Source organism: Hemiscyllium ocellatum, chromosome 8 (genome assembly GCF_020745735.1).
Source record: "Hemiscyllium ocellatum isolate sHemOce1 chromosome 8, sHemOce1.pat.X.cur, whole genome shotgun sequence".
NCBI lineage: Eukaryota > Metazoa > Chordata > Chondrichthyes > Orectolobiformes > Hemiscylliidae > Hemiscyllium > Hemiscyllium ocellatum.
In genome coordinates this window covers 29,469,276-29,492,609 of record NC_083408.1, presented here as the reverse complement: position 1 = coordinate 29,492,609, position 23,334 = coordinate 29,469,276, and positions in this window count along the sequence as shown.

Sequence of the window (23,334 nt, the reverse complement as noted above, 5' to 3'; positions counted from 1 at the left end):
CAACTGTCTGTGTGGAGTTTGCACATTCTCCCTGGGTCTGTGGGGGTTTCCTCTGGGTGCTCTGGCTTTCTTTCTCTGTCCAAGGATGTGCAGGTTAGGTGAACTGGCCATGTTAAATTGCCCAGAGCATTCAGGGATGTGTATGTTGGGGTAAATATAGAGGAATGGGTCGGGGTGGGTTACTCTTCAGAGGGTTGGTGTGGACTTGTTGGGTCAATGGGCTATTTTCCATGTTGTAATGATTTTATGTATTGCTGACAAATGTGCTAGAGGTTGATTCAACTGACGCATTCAAGAGAGCATGAGATGGTTATTAGGAGAGAAATGGGTTGCAGGGATTTGAGGAAAAGCAGAAGATATTGGCACGAGGTGATAGAATCAGGGCAGGCTCAATGGGCTGAATGGCCTCTCTCTGCACTATAATGTGTGGGGGCATTAGGATGAATGTTGTCTGCTCAGATGGAGGAGATGTGAAGATTCAGGAAGGAGGAGATGGAGAACAGTCTCATGGTGTGTTGTGGTGCACTGTACAGCAGAATGCCACGACCCTCAGAATGTGAGAGCAGGCACCTGAACATGTGACACCACTCACCTATCGTACCACCTGAGCTTCAGCTTCCTCTCAGTACAAGGTTTCCAGCTTTGAAGAGCCACATGCCTGCTGTTGGTTTCACCAGTCACTGTGTGGTCAAAGAGGATGCCATCTCCTCCAACTCCTGGGGGAAGAACCCCTGTTAAAAGGTGAAGGTGGACACTCCTGTTGCAGTACTAAGCACTGAGGGAGGGACTGTCTTCCCAATAAGATAAAGAGGCCACAATCTATCTATTCTTTCAGGTGACGCAAACATTTTTGAAGGAGAGGAGGACAGTTAAAGTGAATGATGTGCACATTGACTGCAACTTCCTACAACTTCCCATTCCAAATCAATTTAAATCAAATTAATGCTTTGCAATTTTCTGTCAATTATCCTGCCCTTGGCCAACATTTATTATTCAAACAGCAAGTTTAAAAAGTAAGTAGCTGCTTGTTGTCTTACTGCCTGGTAAAAATTGTGTTTTGACTGCACTTAAAAGTATTTTTTAAAAAGTACTCAAAGAATTGTAGATGCTGGAATTCTGAAAGAAACACATGTATTGCTGGAATTAAAGTTCTGAAGTCGCTGGACCCAAAACATTGACTTGCTCTCCACAGATGCCAGACCTGCTGAGTCTCTTCAGCAATTTCTGTTTGTGTTTCAAAAGTATTTAGTTTGGTGCAAAGTGATTGGGGTATCCTGAGGTTGGGGCAGATGATGTATGAATGTAAATCCTGTGCTGTCCTTTTTCACTTGTGGAGCGAGCTGCATTGCTTCACTCGAACAGTCGACACCCCTTTCTCACCGTGATGATTTCAGGGGAATGAACCAATTCCAGGGCAGCAAGAGCCAATAGCGCTGTCACTACAATAGGGAGCGGTCAACAGTCATGTTCAATAATGTAATGAGGACTCTGTGGGAAATGGGATCCTGAGCTGCTGATTGTGGATTACCACCAGATGGAGCCAGATGGAAATATGAATATTTCTGAAAATGATACGTTGCATGAGGTAAACAGTTCTATTCCCTGTTACAGGGCAAATGGACACCATTTCTGAGTATGTTCCTAAGTCAATGTGTACAAAAGTCAAAACACACACAGTACAATATCAAATACATATTCATAAATGCAAGCCAAATCCTTAAAAGTAATATTAACACAGGATCTCATTCAAAAGCAATTCGAAATCTGAGCTTCATAAATTGAGGACCACCTGCACATTGTCAAACATCTTGTTTTCAAGCGAAGCCGCCTCTTTCTTGACGTTTCTTGACGTGGCTTATGATTGAAGGTAAATGAATCTATTGTATCTAATATTACTGTCACCTACCAAAATAGCTAATGACAACTATCCTCTTACTATTGCTTAGAAATCTCTGTTGAAGTGTTCCTGGATCAGTTGAACTGTTATCACACTGGGGGTTCCACATTAAAGTCACTGCCAACAAAATCAACAACCTCTGATTTCAGAGAGCACAATATCTCGCTGCTTCCTACATCATTCATGCCTTTAGCTGATATGTGGCAAAGTGTGAATGATTGAATTCATCGAAATAAAATTGTGGGAGATGCTTTTGAGAGTGATAGATTAGATTAGGTCACTTACAGTGTGGAAACAGGCCCTTCGACCCAACACGTCCGCACCGACCCTCCGAAGAGCAACCCACCCACACCCATTCCCCTACATTTACCCCTTCACCTAACACTGCAGGCAATTTAGCATGGCCAATTCACCTAACCTGCACATCTTTGGACTGTGGGAGGAAACCAGAGCACCCAGAGGAAACCCACACAGACATGGGGAGAATGTGCAAACTCCACACAGACAGTTACTCGAGGTGGGAATTGAACCCGGGTCTCTGGCACTGAGGCAGCAGTGCTAACCACTGAGCCACTGTGCCATGGCACGAAAGAAAAAAAAAAGCATCTGATTCAAACCACCACAGATTAAAGAATAACAGAAAGTGCTATGCTAAAATAACTTTGTAATGGCTTCAGTTATCCAGCAAGTGAAAAAAATGGATAAATTAAAGTGGTGTGGCCTTGAATTTTTGACCCTAGTGTTCTCTATAGCAGTTTTAAAGATATTATCAAAGCTGTGCTTCAGTACAACGCTGAGGTAGCACCAAAATTGGAGGTGTAGTGGACAGCGAAGACATTTACCTCAGAGTGCAACAGGATCTTGATCAGATGGATGAATGGGCCAAGGTGTGTCAGATGGAGTTTAATTTAGGTGGATTGAGGAGCTGCATTTTGGAAAGGCAAATTGGGGCAGGACTTAAATACTCAACAGTAAGGTACTGAACAGTGTTGCTGAACATAGAGACCTTGGAGTGCACATTCACAGTTCCTTGAAAGTGGAGTTGCAGATAGTCAGGATACCGAAGAAGGTGTTTGGTATGCTTTCCTTTATTGGTCAGAGCATTGAGTATAGGAGTTGGGATTTCATATTGCAGCTGTAAAGGAAGTTAGTTGAGCACTTTTGAAATATTGTGTGCAGCTCTGGTCTCCCTGCTATGGGAATACGTTGTGAAACTTGCAAGGGTTCAAGAAAAGATTTCCAAGGATGTTGCCAAGGTTGGAGGGTTTGAGCTATAGGGAGAGGCTGAATAGGCTGGGGCTATGTTCCCTGGAGCATTGGAGCCTGAGGAATGACCTTATAGATGTTTATAAAATCCTGAAAGGCATGGATAGGGTAAATAGGCAAGGTAAATTATAACTGAAGTGGATGAATCCAGAACTTGAGGGCATAGGTTTAGGGTGAGAGGAAAAAATATCTAAAAGGGACCTAAGGGGCAACTTCTTCATGAAGAAGGTGATGTGTATATGGAATGAGGAAGTGATGGAGGCTGGTGCAAGTACAATATTTAAAAGGCATCTGGATGGATATATGAATAGGAAGGGTTTATGAGACTAGATTAGTTTAGGATATCTGGTCGGCATGGACGAGTTGGACCAAAGGGTCTGTTTCTGTGCTGTACATCTCTATGACTGTCTGACTGAATGCTGCATAACTGAGGGTTCTGTGCTTTAAAAAGAACAAAGATCCTCCATGCACACATACTTTTGGTAAGGAGAGAAATTGTGGTGTGATTTGAAGCACAGAGGGTCCTCCTGATGTTGAGGATGATATTGTTCACTGTCCACCAGCAAAGACAGCTGATATCTCTATTTATTTCCCAGTTTTAGGATGATGTGCTCTAAACGTGAATTTGCACTAGCTTGATTTGTTCAATTTGATTGAGGTCATCTAGTTAAAAGCCCCAAATTAATCCTTTCAAATTGTATTATTCAAATATCCACATTCAACAGAGATACACCATCGGGCAAATGCAGAAATCTAAGTTTGCCTTTTTCCACATTGTAAGGATTTCACAATTCACAGACTAATAACATACATGAACATTGGTCCCATCTTCTCAGTTGCAAAGGGAAACCTCTTATTCCTAAGCTGTGTCCCCTATCCAATAAAGGTAATAACAGTTCAATAACTGCTGTTTGTGTGTAGTAACATGGATCACACAGGTTTTACCAAAACTAGAATTGAACCATTTATTCATGACAAACCTCAGAAAATCATTACCTTCCTGTCAGACATGCTGTTGCATGTTGGATTGCTGTCATTGATAGGGGACACCACTGTAGGACTTCGGGATAACTTCTTTAGTGATCAGTCACAGAGTCATAGAGATCCATAGCTCAGATGCTCAGTAGCAGCAGCAGGAACACACCCTCTGCAAGTTCCCCTCCAATCCACTCATCAGCCTGGCTTGGAAAATAAATCACCATTTTTTCAATGTTACTGGGTCAAAATCCTGGAATTCTCTCCTTCAGGGCATTATGGGTCAAGTTACAGCTCATAGACTGCAGCGGTTCAAGGAGGCAGCTCACCATCACCTCTGGGCAACTAAGGGTCGGCAGTAACTTCTGGTCAAGCCAGTAATGCTCATGTCCTACCAATGAATTTAAAAAGCCCTCTGGCTTATTGAGTCTGTTCACTATTCTAGTCCTGTTTTCCAGCACTTGGTCCAATTTTATGAGCAGGTTGGAAAAGATTAGATTACTTACAGTGTGGAAACAGGCCCTTCGGTCCAAAAAGTCCACACCTACCCACCCATACCTCTACATTTACCCCTTACCTAACACTACGGGCAATGTAGCACTGCCAATTCACCTGGCCCACACATCTGTGGACTGTGGGAGGAAACCGGAGCACCCGGAGGAAACTCACGCAGAGAATGTGCAAACTCCACACAGTCAGTCGCCTGAGGTGGGAATTGAACCCAGGTCTCTGGCGCTGTGAGGTAGCAATGCTAACCACTGTGCCACCGTGCCGCCCAAGGAGGTGGTGGAGGCAGATACCATTGGGACGTTTAAGTGCCCTTTGAATAAGCATATGAATATGCAAGGATAGAAAGGATATGGACCTTGGGCAGGTAGAAGGGATTAGTTTAATTTGGCATCATTGGCTAAAGGGCTGTTTCTGTGCTGTAAAATTCTGGCACATTCCACTGCTTGTTTGATTGCGCCTAATGTTTTGGATTTGAAGTGTATTGTGTATTGAGTCATAGAGTCATAGAGATGTACAGCATGGTAACAGACCCTTCAGTCTAATCTATCCACGCCCGACCAGATATCCCAACCCAATCTAGTCCTTCCTGCCAGCACCCAGCCAATATCCCTCCAAACCCTTCCTATTCATATACCCATCCAAATGCCTCTTTAATGTTGCAATTGTACCAGCCTCCACCACTTCCTCTGACAGCTCATTCCATAGACGTACCACCCTCTGTGTGCCAGTGATTCATGAATTCAAACAGCAAAGGCAGCGTCAGTTTCTTTCTCTCTCTCTCTCTCTCTCTCTCTCTCTCTCTCCTGCACGGACCTCACCATGTGCTTCCTTTGTCTGTTCTTCTCCCTTTTAAAACTGCTACTGCTTTGACTTTTTTTCCCCAAAGTTCCAAAACAATGCAACAGCATGTCAAACAGTAATTGCTGCTCCTGGAATTTGAGGAGATCACCTCCAACACCGAAAATACCTCAAAAAAAAGGAGCAGCTGTTACAGCCACGAATCTTTCCCATCTATTTCACCATTTATGTGCTGGTTATAAGAAGACTAAGCCAGATGGATTTTCTGGAGTTAAACAAGTTAAACTCTCCAGGTTTAAAATTTTTTTAAAATGTCCAAATAAAGTCCAAAATTCACCAACTCATGTAACAGATGATACATGTTCCCCAAGCAGGCAAAACACAAATTAATGATTGATAAAGGAGATTAAGAAGGTAAAGAAGTAGTGTCAGAGTTTAGAGTCAGTGATAGATTGACAGCTCTGATTTCAGATGCTCCCTGTTGATTGATGAAATAATTTACCAATTATAGTGAATGAGTATTTGACTGTATTCTTCAGCTGCTCTCTGACTTTAGCCTGGGTCACTGTTGCTGTGAGACAGCAATGCTAACCACTGTGCCAACTGGAAACTTTGCTAAGGTAAAATGGTGCAAAGACGTTTCTCAGTTTGAAAACACAGAAAGGGGATCTTTAGTCCTCTGCCCAAAATTACTTTCTGAACTTCATTTTCAAAATACCAATGTCCTTCACAGAACTGAAAGTTAAAACCTATTTTTCCTGCACTTTTAATTTATGATTCTCACATAATAACAATTTACCTTATACCTACACCCCTGTTAGCAAGTTTTGAGAAGATTTGTAGTTCGGGTTAAGGTTCTGGATGTAGGTTTGCTCGCTGAGCGGGAAAGTTAGTTTTCAGATGTTTCATCACCATACTAGGTAACATCATCAGTGAGCCTCCGGATGAAGTGCTGGTGGCATGGCCCACTTTCTATTTATGTGTTTAGGTTTCCTTGGGTTGGTGATGTCACTTCCTGTGATGACATCATTTCCGGTGGTGATGTCATTTACTGTTCTTTTTCTCAGGGGGTGGTAAATGGATTAAAAATAACAATGATTACTGCAGTGCTTTGTTGAATGCATCTCTAATTTCCTCTTTAATGCAATCCCCTAACTTACCCCCATTGTTTGGAGTCTTATAGACAACTTTCACTAATATTTCCCATCCCTTGTTGTTTCTTAGCTCCACCCAGACTGATCCCACTTCTAGATTTTCCAGGCCAATACCCTTTCTCACTATTCCACTGATTTTATCATTCACTAACAATTTGTTTGTTGATACAGTTCCAGTTGGAATGCTATGTTCCTAGAAATTCTCGTGCATGTCCCTGTTTGGCTTGTCCCGGGATGGATGTGTTGTCCAGGTCGAAATGGTGTCCTTCCTCATCTGTATGTAAGGATACTAGTGAAAGTGGGTCATGTCCTTTTGTGGCTAGTTGATGTTCATGTATCCTGGTGGCTAGTTTTCTGCCTGTTTGTCCAATGTAATGTTTGTTACAGTTCTTGCAAAGTATTTTGTAAATCACGTTAGTTTTGCCTGTTGTCTGTTTCCAGTCTTTCAAGTTCATAAGCTGCTGTTTTAGTGTGTTGGTGAGTTTGTGGGCTACCATGATGCCAAGACAATGCCAATGCTGGCCTGGCCTGGGACCTACCTCCCTTACTTACCTCCCACACCGGCCTGGTCTGGGACTCACCTGAGACAACATCCAGTCAGGGAGTCGCCTCCTCCATTCTCCTCCGAGGAAGTTTAAAGTCAGAAGTTTGAAGAGGAAATGGAAAAGACAAATAACCGGCCGAGCAGAGGAGCACCGGCTGGAACGTCCTATTCTTTTAAATAAAACTTTTGCAAATTGGGAATGGTATATACATCATCAAACAACTTCCTCTCTACAAAAACCGTCAGTTTCTTGAAACATCAACAGCAGCATTGACTGATGATTGAAGGTAAATGAATCAACTGTATTCAATATTACTGTCACCTGCCAAAATAACCCAAAACTTAATTAGATTAGATTAGATTAGATTCCCTACAGTGTGGAAACAGGCCCTTCGGCCCAACAAGTCCACACCGACTCTCCGAAGAGCAACCCACCCAGACCCATTCCCCTACATTTATCCCTGACTAACGCATCTATTGTCCACTGACTGTTGCTTAGCAGTGACTGTAATGTATTCCTGGTTCTGTTGAACTGTTAGCAGACAGTGGACTCCAGATTAAAGTCACTGTTCACAAAATCAGCAATATCTTATTTCAGAGACCACAATATTTTGCCGCTTCCTACATCGTTCATGCTTTTAGCTCGTATGTAGCAAAGTGTGAATGATTGAATCCATTTAAATAAAATGGTGGGAGATGCTTTTGAGAGTGATCTGTGTGAAAGAAAGAAACTACATTTGATTCAAGTCATCAACGATTGAAGGAATACAGAAAGTGTTGTGCTAAAATACTTTTATTATGGCTTCATCAATCCAGCAAATAAAAAAATGAATAAATTGAAGCGATGTAACCTTGAATTTTTGACCCCGGTGTTCTCAAAATCTCTCTGCTGTCTTGAAGACAAAATCCAAGCTGCAGTGACTGAGTGCTGCATTTCAGAAGGTGCTGTCTTTTGAATCGAACAAAGACCCTCCAAGCCCATACACTGTTGATCAGGAGAGAGGTTGTGGTGTGATTTGAAGCACAGACTGTCCTCCTGATATTCTGGGCAATATTGTAACTGACCACCACCAAAGGCAGCTGACACATGGATGCATTATCCATTTAGGGGATTGTACATTTTAAAAGGGAACTTACATTATTTTGATACATTCAATTTGGTCAAAGTCATCTTATTAAAGACCTCAAATCAATCCTTTCAAACTGCACAGTTCAAACATCCCATGTTCTCCAGAGACACACCATTGGTACGAACAAAATACTTAGTTGGCCTTTTTCCAAACTGTAGGAATTCTTATAATTCACAGACGAACAGCCATGTGAAAAAACTCCTGTTCTCAGTCTTAAAGGGAAATCTTTTATTCTTAAACTGTGACCCCAGTCCCAGTCCGACCCAGTGGAGGGACCAACTGCCCAATAATTCCTTGCTGGTTGTGTGTAGTAACATGGATCAGACAGGTTTTACCAAAACTAGAATCTTATCATTTATTCATGAAGAGCCTCTGCAAACCACCACACTCCTGTCAGACGTGCTGGTCCGTCCTGGTCTGCTGTTGTTTAAAGGGTGCGCAAGGGTTTACAAGGGCTTCACAGCATCTTGTTTTTTTATGATTGTAACAAGACAGTCCCGGAATCATCGAGATCCACAGCTCAGACACTCAGTGGCAGCAGTGGGAACATCACCCTCTGCACATTCCCCTCCAAGACTTGGAAATATATCACAGTTCTTTCAATGTCACTGGGTCAAAATCTTGAAATCCCCTCCTTAATGATATTGTGGGTCAACCCATAGTACATGGACGGCTGTGGTTCAAGAAGGCAGCTCACCACCACCTTCTGAAGGGTAGCTAGGGGGTGGGCAATAAATTCTGGCCCAGCCAGTGATACCCACATGCCACCAATCATTAACAGATAAAGCCCTTTAGCTTATTGAGGCTGCGCCTGTCAGAAACTATGAACTATTCGAATCCCATTTTCCAGCCCTTGGCCCAGTGTTATAAGCAGTTTGGAAAATCTCTGCTCCATTCCATTGTTTGTTTGATTGGACTCGATGTTTTGGATTTGCAGAGTATTGCTTATTCAGTGTATATACCCAACCAATTATGTGCTGGTTATGAAAGAACTAATCCAGATGGATTTTCTGGAGTTAAGGAGTCCATTCCACATAAACCCTCCAGATTGAAAACATTTTTAAAACTTAAAAACGTCCAAAGTCCATTTATTCAACAACTCATGTAATAGATACTACATGCAGACAAAACGTAAATTGAAGATAATTTGATAAAGGAGATTAAGAAGGTAAAGAAGGAGGGTCAGAGTTCAGAGTCAGTGATAGATTGACAGCTCTGATTCTAGTTGTTCCAAGTTGATTGATGAAATAATTTCCCAATTACAGTGAATGGGTATTTGACTGCATTCTTCAGCTACTCTCTGAATTTAGTCTGGGTCACTGCATAAATACAGGTGTTGGTGCAGGTACTCAAAAGCTGCAGCATGTAGCCTGATTGTTCAGTGATATCCACAGGATCAAGTGTTGCCAATTCACCAATAAAAGAAATACACAACATTGGTCATCCATAACAATATAAAACTGCCTGAGATGGTGAAGAGTAAAATGATGGATTTCCTGCGGCTCTCCATCTCTGGGTCAGTGTGATTCTCACTCTTACTGTGATCCAGTAGCTTCCTGCGGATTCTGCTGGTCACTAAAATGTGTCTGACAGTCAGAGCATTGAGCAGTAAAGTCAGAATGAATGGGAGGAAATGAGTTAAAATAATACAGCTGAAGTCAAATGCTATCCAAGAAGCACTGGTGTAAAACTTCGGTGATGGTTTAACTCCCAGGGCACATTGTCAATTATATATTCAGGTTCAAATACAAAGTACCAAGGAATGTTTTTCAGGCAAAACAGGACACTGAATGTTGCAGTGACCACAGTTGCAGTTTTCTCTCTGCAATATCGTGTTTTCAACTTCTGAGAACAAATTGCAATAAACCAATCGAAGGTGAAAGTGATAGTGAACCAGATTGAAATGTCTGTGGCTATGGAAAGTAAAACATGACAGAATGATTCTACAGGAGTACTGTCCAAGTAAGTACCTGGGAAGTGAATAGAAATAATTGTAAACAGTATCACATCAGTGAAAATGACAAGTAGATCTGCCACTGCCATGGCCACCAGACAGAAAGTGATACACTTAGAGAATCTACACCTTCATTGAGAAAGGATCAGAATTGCCACAGAGTTAACTGAAATGGATAGAGAAAACAAGATTATTAGGGATACTCCAAGAACATGGCAATTAAATCAAATCCTGGATACTTTAAAAGAGAGGCTAGACAGTCAGCACACCAGAGTTTATTTTTCTCTTCAATTGACTATGACTGATCAATATTTTTCCTTTATTTATCTACCTCAACGCTACAAATCTTAAATATTGTTAGCTAAGAATATTAATGCTATTTTGAAACTTACAGTCGGCCTTCCCTTAACAGCTAGTGAAAGAGTGAATTCAAAATATTCACGATCATCTTATTTAAAGACTACCTCTTGACACATCTCAAAGAATGTTGTTATATTTTTTGTCTCCTTGTTCTATACCTTCTAACTAACAGAAATACTTGATAAGTACTGTAGCAAATAATTTTCTCATCTTCAAAATCATCAAGTACATGGCATCTTTGACTTAAAAGTGCAAGAGAGCAAAAGATCAGTCCACTGAATATTTCCTTTACCTTTTGATTACCCATACCATCCTCATGATTTTATAAAACACCACAATCAGGCCCAATACACACATTGTTTTGATCTTTGTGCAGACAGATCACTTTTTAGAAAATCCCAGTAACAAACTCAAATGATCACCTGGCAAAACGTCATATTTTCAGATGTTCACTGCAACAAATGGACTAAAATTAATATTGTCTACACAATCCAGTGCAGGCACATAATACACTAGATTACAATAAAGGCATTGTCTCTCAATTTTCGTCATTGAAACCCTACATTATGTTCATTCTTTACACAGCCTTCTTTCCAAAAATGTTGACTTGGACTTAATAGAGTCATAAAAGTCATTGAGATTTGCAGGAGAGAAACAGACTTTTTAGTCCAAATCACCAAGGCCGACCAGATATCCTTAATTATCCCAGTCTCATTTGCCAGCATTTGGCCCATATCCCACTAAAATCTGCCTGTTCATATACCTATCCAGCTACTTCGAAATGTGGCAATTGTAACAACATCAACGCTTCCTCTGCCAGCTCATTTAATACAAGTGCCACCCTCTGCACGAAAAGGTTGCCACTTGGGACCCTTTTAAATTTTTCCCCTCATACCTTAGACCTTTGCCCTCTAGTCTTGGACTCTCCACCCCTGGAAGAAAGACCTTGGCTATTCATCCTATCCAGTGCCCCTCATGGTTTTATAATCCTCAATAAGGTCACCCTACAGCCTCCAATGCTCCAGGGAAAACAACTCCAGCCTATTCACCCACTCCCTATAGCTCAAACCTCCAAACCTCCAACCCTGGTAACATCCTTGTAATCTTTTCTGAACTGTTTCAAGTTTAACAACATCTTTCCTATAGCAAGGAGTCGAGAACTGAATGCAGTATTCCAAAGTGGGCGAACCAATGTCCTGTACAGCTGCAATATGACCTCTCAATTCTGAAACTGAATGCATTGACCAATGCTCCAAATGCACCAAATGCCCAAATGCCTTCTTCATTATCCTGTCTACCTGCCTCTCCACCTTAAAGGAAATATGAACCTGAAGCCCAAGGTCTCTTTGTTTGGCTCTCCCCAGGACACTATCTTTAAGTGTTCAAGTCCTACATTGATCTGCAATTTAAAAATGCAGCACCTCACATTTATCTAAATTAAAGTACATCTGCCAGTCCTCGGCCTATCGGTCCATCTGATCAAGTCTGAGATAAACTATCTTACTGTCCACAACACCATTAATTTTGTTGTTATCTGCTAATTTACTCATCATTCCTCCTACGCTCATCTCAATATAATGTATAAATAAATGATAGAAAGCAGTGGACTCAGCACTATTGCTTGTGGAACAGCACTGCTCCCTGACCTCCAGACCAAAAAACAACCCTCCACCATCCCATCACACTCTGTCCCTACCTTCAAGCCAATTTTGTATCCAACTGGCCAGGTCTCCCAGGATTCCATGTGAGCTAACCTTGATAACCAATCTATCATATGGTACATTGAAGTCTACATTGACAATGCCCACTGCTCTGCCTTCATCAATATTCTTTGTTACTTCTTTTAAAAGGTCAATCAAGTTAGTGAGACACGATTTCCCACAGACAAACCTATGTTGACTATTCCTAATTAATCCTTGCCTTTCCAAATATATGCCAGTCCTGTCCCTCAGAAACCCCTCGAACAACATACCCACCATTAACGTCAGGCTGACCAATCTACAGTTCCATGGCTTTTCCTTACCACCTTCCTTAAATAATGGCACCACTTTAGCTGCCCTCCAGTCATCCAGCACCTCACCTGTGGCTGTCAATGATACAAACATCTCAGCAAGGGGCCCAGCAATCACTTCCCTAGCTTCACATAAAGTTCTGGGATACGCCTGATCCAGTCCCAGAGATTATTCCACGTTTATATGTTTAAAGATGTCCATCAGCACCTCCTCTGTAATATGATGTCAAGGTATTACTCTTAATTTATCCAAATTCATTAGTTTCCATATCCTTCTTCACAGTAAATACTGACACAAAATACTCATTTAATATCTCACCCGTCTCCTGCAGTTCTGTACACAGATGGCCTTGTTAATCTTTAAGGGGTCCGACTCTCTCCACAGTTACTCTTTTTCCCTTCATGTGTTTGGAGAATCTCCTTAACCCTACTTGCCAAAGCTAGCGCATGTCCCCTTTCCACCTCCTGATTTCCTTCTTGAGTATACTCCGACTGCCCCTACACTCCACGAGGGACTCACTCGATCCTGTCTGTCTATACCGGCCATATGCCTCCTTCTTTTTCTTGACCAGAGCATCAATTTCTCCAGGCATCCAACATTCCCTACCCCAACCAGTCTTGTGTTTCACACTAATAGGAACAGATTGCCTTTGGACTCTCATTATTTCATTTTTGAAGTCCTTCTACTGTTGAATAGTCCCTTTACCTGCAAAAAGCCTCTCCCAATCAGTATGAGAAAATTTTTGCCAAAAACTGTTAAAATTGGCTTTACTCCAATTTTAAATTTTAAATTTTGGATCAGGCCTATCCTTTTCCATAACTATTTCAAAACTAAGAGAATTATGATCACTGCTCCCAAAGTACTCCGCAGTTACTTGCTCTGATTAATTTCCCAAAAGCCGATCAAATCTTGCCCCTTCTCCAGTAGATACACCTACATCTTGAATAAGAAAACTATCTTGTGCACACTCCCCATACAAGCCCTTAACACCATGATAGCCCTATCTATGTTTGGAACTTTAAAATCCCCCACCATTACTATCTCAGCGTTCTTACAGATATCTGAGATCTCCTTACAAATTTGCGTCTCAGTTTCCTGCTGATTATTGTGTGGCTTATCGTACAATCCCAATACGTTCTACCCAGATAGCTTCACTGGGCACACTTCAAGAAATATCTTCTTTCATCTCCCAGATTTAACAGGGTCTCTTCTCTCTGTCACATCAGGGTGAATCTTCCAGTGAGTTTTGACCAAGTCCTCTTCACTTAACCCTTTGAATGTAATCCATTGCCCTTCCAATAGGAAAGTACCCTCAGTGAATCTGTGGTCTTTAATGCTTCACAAGTCTCTTTCCCCGAATGTCTAATCTGCGCTCATTGGCTTTCTGCTTGGTGATTGACCTGGAAAGAGTCCCTTTGTCCAGTTCCACCAAACTTTGCCATTGAACTCTCTCAGCCTGACTCTGATAGTACGTGTTCATGGGGAATACCAAGACCAGCTCCCTTTTTCTCAGTGTCAATATGATTTTAGTTGATGTTCATCATCGGCAATTTGGACGTCAGAATGATACCTATGTTGATAGTCATTGGTTTTATATTTCAGTTTCTTTTTAAGAAACATGAGTTTATTCTTCAAAATGTGTAAAATATGAACCTACATATGTATTTGGAAATTTAGGAGAAACTTAGCATAAACAGCAGCATCCTTTACAGTAATTGATTCATAACTCTTTACTCTTCCCAACCTTTCCCCTTGGACTGCTGAAGCAGCTTCAGTCTCCTTTCCAGCTCTGATGGCCTGGAGACCTATTTCCAATTCTGACAGCTTGGAGGGTGCAGCCAAATCCCACAGCCTGGAGATTACTGCAAATGATACACTCACAGCCTGAAGATTGCTACAAACTGTAATCCCACAGCCTGGAGATTGCTGCAAACTGTAATCCCACAGCCTGGAGATTGCTGCAAACTGTACCCCCACAGCCTGGAGATTGCTACAAACTACAAAGCTGACTTCTCTTTTGAACTCAACACACAAATGGCCCTGACCATCTGATTCTGTGGGTCATAAATGTCAACTACGTAAACATTCACCAATTAACTCCACGTGGAGCTGATCAAGTCCCTTAATGTAAGTCACATGGTTTCTTGGAAAATCAGAATTTAGCCCACTGCCCAAAACAACTTTCTGACCTTTGGTTTCAAAACACCAACCTCCTTCAAAGAACTAAAAGCTAAAATGTATTTTTCCTCTGCTTTTAAACCCAGGTTCTCAATGAAGAACAATGTACCATCAGCTACACCATAGGCATTAAAACTACCACATAACTTTGAAAAAGTTTCAACTTGAGTGTTCGTTTCATAACAAGAAAGTCAAATATGTTTGTCTCTGGGATAAATTGATGAAGGGCTTATGCCCGAAACGTCGATTTTCCTATTCCTTGGATGCTGCCTAACCTGCTGTGCTTTAACCAGCAACACATTTTCAGCTTGTCTCTGGGATGAGTTAGTATGAAGCCACTTTGCCTCTTGCTGTACATATTTTTTACCATTTCCATCTCTCGGCGACTCTATTTTGGTTTGTATCAAGGGAGATGATTTAAAACATAGACTCATGGATTTGGACAGTGTGAAACCAGACCTTTCAGTCCAACTCATCCATGCCGACCAGAAATCCTAAATTAATCCAGTCCCATTTGCCAGCATTTGGTCCTTATTCCCCTAAACCCTTCTTATTCATGTCCCCATCCAAATGCCTTTTAAATGTTGTTATTGTACCAACCTCCACCACTTCCTCTGGCAACACCTTCCATACACACACCACCCTCTGGATGAAAACGTTACCCTTTAAAATCTTTCCTCTCTCATCTTCAACCTCTACCCTCTAGTTTTGGACTCCCCTACTGAGGGAAAAAGACCTTAGCTATTCACATATCCATCATAACTTTATAAACATCTGGAAGGGCACCCCTCAACATTCAATGCTCCAGTGAAAATAGCCCCAGCCTATTCAGCCTCTCCCTGTCGCACAAACCCTACAGTCCCAGCAACATCCTTATAAATCTTTTCTGGATCTTTTCAAGTTTAACAATATCTTTCTGGCAGCAGGCAGACCAGAATTGAATGCACTATACCAAAAGTGGCCTCACCAATATCATGTACAGCCACAACATGACATCCCAACTTCTGTACTTCACTGCTTTATAGACTCCAATAAACCAAATGAGTTTCAATTGGTGTACTGTCCAGTTGTAATATTTCACTCATTTCTATTCCAGCCAGACTTTGAAGTACATAGCAGCATCCATTATAAAATTTCATGATTTCATATATTTGGTCTTGAGCTTTTCATGAATGCTGCATTTAGATCAATTTCTCTCTGTTTATCTGCATTTCTGTGTTTGACTCTGTTGAGAACTCTCATAATCTTCCTTGCCAAACTCCATTTGCCACAGTTCTACCCCTCCCTCCGTCCTTAAGAAATGAATGTCACTTTCCAATTCTCTGCTCCCATCTCATTTAAGTCAGTGCTAATTGTAAAGACACAGCTCCCTATTGCGACATCTCAGTAAAAAATGTGAAAAGCTGAGAAACTTGTCAGTACCGCACCTCGTTGCAAATTTTAACTAATGAAACCATCCAGGTAGGGACCCAGATTTCAAGGGATTCAGATGATGATACAGACAAGGAATTGCAACTCATGATGCTAATGTATAAGGTAATGCCAACCTTGAATTTAACAGACATAGGGACTTACGGAGCTGAGTCACAAAGACCCCACTACTTTGTGAGCAATTATGTGGAACAGAAAAAAGACCTTCCATTTAGATAGCAGCGTACACAACCTCAAGTCAGTCCAAAGTTATTTTCAGCCAGTGAAATGCTGTTTGCAGTGAGGTCACTGTTATATCACAGGAAGCTGAGCAGCTAATCTGTGCAGATCACAAATAGCAATCTGATAACGGTGTTAGTACCGTGATGGAGAAATATGCTGGTATTCAAGGACCGAAAGGGTCAGTTAGCTCATTTGGCTGTAGAGCTGCTCCACAATGGAGACTGATTCCAACAACAGGTGTTCAATTCCTGCACCAGCTGAGGTTACCACAAAGGACTCAATCTCCTCCCCTCACATCAGGCATGGTGACCCTCAGGTTAATCCACTGCCACTTATCTCTCTCATGAGACAGCAGCCCTATGATCTGCTAGGATCACATGAGTTTCTGAGCAAGCCCCACTACTCTATGTGGGGCACACCGGGAGCACAAATACTTTGATTCACTCAACACAATTGTTCCAAGCAGAACGACTGAGAATAAGCGAGATTTTCATCAGGATTTGCTAAAAATCATCAAATCCACATATTGGAAAACAAAACTCAATCTTAAAAACAAATGACAAAACTGGGAAATGCCTGAGTTGTTATCTAGGACATGAAAGAGTTAATTGCCTGACCGAAAATGCCAAGAACAGCAAGAGCAGGGTAGTAAATGTCTCCGATCTTGTGGCGTATTGTTGGTTCATCCATTTTCTGGGTTCTGTTGATGGCAGAGATTCCACCTGATTCTCAGATCCATTGAGAGCAGTCACACATTGATAAAGGTGGGACAGCATCAGTTACATCATCGTTCATATCAGTTACAGTCAAGTGAACAAACAAATGAGGACATTCATCTGAAATCCCAGTTCCCCATCACGGAAGAAAAGAATGATGACCTGATGTTTACAATCGTTTGACCAAGTTTTTCATCAAGATTTTTTTTTAACATGATCCTGTTGGAGGGAGTATTATTGATGTGTTTAACCTGGATACTTTTGTTTGCAGAATTGAAACTTTGTGTGGATCATTTCTGTTCAATTCAATCTTAAATGGCTGTACCTTTTCAGAATTTGTTCTCTCGATGGTTGTTGGTTTTATTTGACAGAAAGAGTCATTAATACTGACATGGACCATGGTAACTCAATGTTTCCCATCCCGCTCCAAGTTCCTGTCCAGCCCCGAAGTGATGTCCCGAACCTTGGCACCAGGTTGAGAACACAGCCTTCGGGACTCTCTGTCTTTGTTGCAGAGAACAATAGTTCCTTCATCCCCCTGAGGGCTGTGCTGTCCTCCTCACTGGGAGCAAGAACTTTGTACCAATTGGACAAGGCAATGACCAAGGCTACTTGAATCACAGTGGAAGCCACCAACTCCCACATAATACAGATGCTCAATTATCTCTATTCTATTTCATTGAATAATTTGCGTGTTAAGTAATTTTACAGCTAATTGACTAACTGTACAGACATAGCATCGTACAGTTCTGAAGTCCTAACCAACAAAATATTACTCTAAATCTACATGAGTCTCATTTTCTAGCACTTGGTCCATAGCCTTCATTGTTCAAACATTTTAAGGGTTTATCCACATGCTTTTTAAAAGCTGTGAAGTTACCTGCCAGAAAATTCCTTTCTAAACGTCCGGTCCTTCACCTCAAAATTATGCCCCCTTGTTATTGACCTCTATCAGGGATCCTCCCACCTCCACTCTACTTCAAAGAAAACCACCTGAGCCTATCCAGCCTGTGTTCATAGCTAAACCCTTCCATCCCAGGGCAACATCCTGGTGAATCTCCTCTGCACCCACTCCAGTGCAGTCCCATCCTTCCTATAGTACCGAGACTAAAACTGCCCACAGTATCCCAGCTGTGGCCTCATCCCAGTTCAGTGTGGTTCCAACATCACCACCTTCCTGTTCTATTCTATGCTCCGACTGATAAAGGCAAGTGTCAGATGTTGATCCATCGATAACTTGATGTTATTATAGCTTGGACCTATTCCTTGTGCATGGTCTGTTTGGGGGAGTGCACAGGTCTTTGTAGATGCAGTAGCTGATGCTGTAGGGCCCTGTCTCTGCCAATAGCCTTTCCTGCCACCTGCTTTCTGGAATGGTTTGATATCTGGACGCTTCCTTGGTCCTTGAGGAAGGCCACCCCTTCTCCATGTCTTGCTGCACTCGGGTGCTCCTGTGATTAGTCACGCTGCAAATGCTTCTTCTGGATTTGCATTTCCTGTTGTAGCTGCCTTGGTACAGGGTTCCAATGTGGGAAAACACCAAACATTGTCCTTTAGCTGTTGTGAACCTCCGAAAGGGTTGTTCAAATTACTTTGGTTGCTGAGAGCCTGGAGTGAAACTCGCGGCACACAGGGATAGACAGGGATCCCAAACAGGAGAATGTGGATCGCAGAGTCTCCCTTCCACTGTTTAAAGATGCTGCTCAAGTGTCTTGTGGTAACTCATGGGGGCCCTGTGGGGAACTTACCCACAGCAGCGAGCTGGAGGGAGCAATGAAATGAGGAGAGCCAGGACAGAATATGCCTGACCTTAACTGGAGCTTGGTCCCATTTAATGGAGCTTTGGTGTGGGATAGCAGCAGCTGGAAGGGTGTCTTGCATGTTGAAATTCAAGACTACAAACCTTAAATGTGACTCCTTTTGATTTATTGCAGCAGAACAGCAGCTAAGGGGTTGGTTTTAAATGGTGACAACTTTAGTACATTAATTATTCTAGCTCCTTTCCTGGTTGGAGTGAATATTTGAATTGGTCTGAGCCATTCCCCTTCTTTCTGACAAGTGTTTATGAAAAGACTCGAAGGTAAACCTTTCCCTGTCTCTGTCTTTCTGGAGGAGAGACTGGAACTGTCAGCCTTGGAGAAGCTGAGAACAAAGACAGCCCCACAGTTTGCTGCTGACTCCTCGTGAGTCTTCTCCTGGCTGTGAGAGATCAGTACCAGCTCCTAGTGCCATCTGATGGGTCGAGGGCACCTCCCAGTGGGATGAAAACATTGCACCTATGCCCTGGGACAGACGTGGCAGGGGAAGGCAGCAGTTGGAGGGTGACAGATTCAGAGAGTCATCAAGTTGTTGAGTAGAGAAACAGACCCTTTGGACTCTTAGGCCCAGATCCCTCTAACCCCTCCCTATTCATATACCCATCCAGATGCGATTTCAATATTGTGATTGTACCAGCCTCAAACATCTCCTAAGGCAGCTCATTCCATAACTGTACCACCCACTGTGTGATATAGTTACCCATTAGGTCTCTTTTATATCTTTCCCCTCTCACCTTAAACCTATTACCCTAGTTCTGGACTCCCTTACTCTGGAAAAAGACCTTTACTATTTATCCTATCCATGCCCCTCATGAGTTTATAAACCTCTGTAAGGTCACCCCACAGCTTCTGATGCTCCTGGGAAAACAGACCCAGCCTATTCTGCCTCTCCGTATAGCTCATACCCCCCAATCTTGGCAACATCTTTGTAAATAACCTCTGAACCCTTTCACAGTTAACAACATCTTTCTGATAGCAGGGAGACCAGAATTGAATGCAGTATTCCACCAGTGGCCTAACCAATGTCCTGTACAGCCACAACATGACATCCCAACTCTTACACTCAATGTACTAACCAATAAAGGCAAACATATCAAACACGTTCTTCACTCACCCATTTAACTGTGACTCCACTTTCAAGGAACTATGAACCTGCGTCCCAAGGTCGCTTTGTTCCATAACACTCCCCAGGACCTTACCATTAAGTGTATAAGTCCTGTCCTAATTTGCTTTTCCAAAATACAACACCTCACAATTATCTAAATTAGGCTCCATCTCCCACTCTATGGCCTATCGGCCCATCTGATCAAGATCCCATTGTACTCAGAGATAATTGTCTTCACTGGCCACTACACCACTAATTTTGGTATCATCTGAAACATGAGTAACCATTCCTTCTGTATTCACATCAAAATCATTTCTCTAAATGACAAAAAGCAGTGGACTCAGCACTGATCCTTCGGGCACACAGCTGGTCACAGGTCTCCAGTCCACCATGCTCTGTCCCCTTGCTACAAGCTAATTTTGTATCCAAATGGCTAGCTTACTCTGTATTCCAAGAGATCTAACCTTGCTAACCAGTCTACCAATTGGAACCTTGTTGTACGATTTACTGAAGTCCAGATAGAGACCGTCCACCGCTCTGCCTTCATCAGTCTTCCTTGTCACTTCTTCAAAACCCTCAGTCAAACTGGAGAGACATGATTTCCCACACACAAAGCCATGTTGACTATCCCTAATCAATCCTTGCCTTTCCAGATGCAAGTAAATCCTGTCTCTCAGAATCCCCTACAACAACTTACCCAACACTGACGTCAGGCTCATCAGTCTACAGTTACTTAGTTTTTTCTTACCAGCTTTTTATGAATAATATCACATTAGCCAACCCCAGTCTTCCAGCACATCACCTGTGGCTATCGATGATACAAATTTCTCAGTAAGGGGCCCAGCAATCACTTCCCTTGCTTCCTGCCAATTTCTGAGATACACCTGATCAGGTCCTTGGGATTTATCCACCTTTATGTGTTTTAAGATGTCCAGCATCTCTTCCTCTATAATACAGACACTTTCCAAGATTTCCCCATTCACCACTCCAAGTTCTCTCCCTTCTATTTTCTTTTCCACAGTAAGTGCTGATGGACAGGACTCGTACGTTACGTACCACTTGTGGTTCTGTACATAGGCAGGCTTGGTGATCTTTGAGGGGTCCTATTCTCTCCCTAGTTACTCTTTTGTCCTTAACGTCCTTAAGGATTCCCTCGATCCTAGCTGTCTGTACCTGACACATGCCTCCTTCTTTTTCTTGACCAGAGCCTTGATTTCTCTCATCATCCAGCATACTCCACACCTACCAGCCTTGTCCTTCTCATGAACAGGACCATACTGTCTCTGGACTCTCAATTTCTCATTTTTGAAGGCCTCCCACTTTCCAACTGTCTCTTTACCTGCAAATATTTGCTCCCAATAAACATTTGAAAGTCCTTGCCTAATACCACAAAATTGGCCTTACTCCAATTGAGAACTCTAACTTTGAGATCAGTTTGACCCTTTTCCATCACTATTTTATAACTAATAGAATTATGGTGTTGGCCCCAAAGTGCTCCCCCACTGACACCTCAGTCACTTGCCCTGCCTTATTTCCTCAAGTTTTGCACCTTCTCTCGTAGGTACATCCACATACCAAACCAGAAAATGTTCTCGTACACACTTAACAAATTCCTCTCCATCCAAGCTCATAGTACAATAGCAGTCCCAGTCTATATTTGGAAAGTTAAAGTCCCCTACCTTCACTATTATTCTCAAAGATATCTCCGATCAAAATTAAAAATCACATAACACAAGGTTATAGTCCAACAGGTTTAATTGGAAGCACTAGCTTTCGGAGCGTCTCTCCTTCATCAGGTGATTGTGGGGTACACAATTGTAAGACACAGAATTTATAGCAAATGTTTACAGTGTGATGTAACTGAAATTATACATTGAAAAATATCTTGATTGTTTGTTGAGTCTCTCATCTGTTAGAATAACCAACATAGTTTCACTTCTTTCACATGTGAATGACAAAACTTTTTGAAAGTTACATTCTCAGGTTAACTGTAATAATTGGTGTCAGCCTTTTAAGGTATTAAGATGTTGAAGGTGTTAGCCCCCTATATTCTCTGTTTGTGCCATAATATTTAGACTGATTCTAATCTAAGAAATGAGTTAACAGAGTCTTACATGGATTCATGCAGTTTTTGAGCAAAGTACAATGTAACTCTGCAAGTACAAATTCACCCCACAAACGTGTATGTGTATGTATGCATGTGGGTTTGTGTGTGTTTCAGTCTGGGGTGGGGGGTTTTGAGTGTGAGAGATTGTATATGTGTGTGTGCGTGTAAAGTGTCTAAGTTTGTGAGAGGATGCATGTGTGAGCGTGGGAGTGTGTGTATCTGTAGGAGTGTGTGTGAGTGTCTGTGTGTGTCTGTACGATTGTGTGTCAGTGTCTGTGTGCGTGTCTGTGTATACGTGTGTTTGTGTGTACTCATGCCAACATTGTCTATCTCATACGCTGCAGGCAAGGATGCCCTGAGGTATGGTACATTGATGAGTCCGAGCAAAGGCTATGGCAACAGATGAATGGGCACTGCACAACAATCACCAGACAGGGGTGTTCCCTCCCAGTTGGGGAACACTTCAGCAGTTCAGGACATTCGACCTCGGACCTTTGGGTGACCATCCTCCAAGGCGGACTTTGGGACAGGCAGCAGCGAAAAGTGGCCGAGCAGAGGCTGATGGCTAAGTTCGGTACCCACAGGGAGGGCCTCAACCGGGACCTTGGCTTCTTGTCACATTATAGGTGCCCACCATTGCACTATACACACACACAGACAAACACACACCCAGGCATGCCTGTACACACACATACACACAGACACACATATCCACAGACACACACACACTCCTACACTCACACACACTCTTACACTCACACATGCACCCTTTCACAGACTTTGACACTCTACACTCACACACACAAGTACACTCTCTCTCACAGACACTCACAAACCCCCAATCCAGACACACACACACACACACACACACACACACACACACACACACATACAAACACATACACGTTTGTGGGGTGAATTTGTACTTGCAGAGTTACATTGTACTTTGCTCAAAAACTGCATGAATCCATGTAAGAATCTGTTAATTCATTTTTTTAGATTAGAATCAGTCTAAACATTATGGCACAGACAGGGAACACAGGGGGCTGACACATTCAACACCTCAACATCCTATCTGGCTAATACCAATTATTACAGTTAACCTGAGAATGTAACTTTCAAAAACAGTTTTGTGATTCACATGCGAAAGAAGTGAAA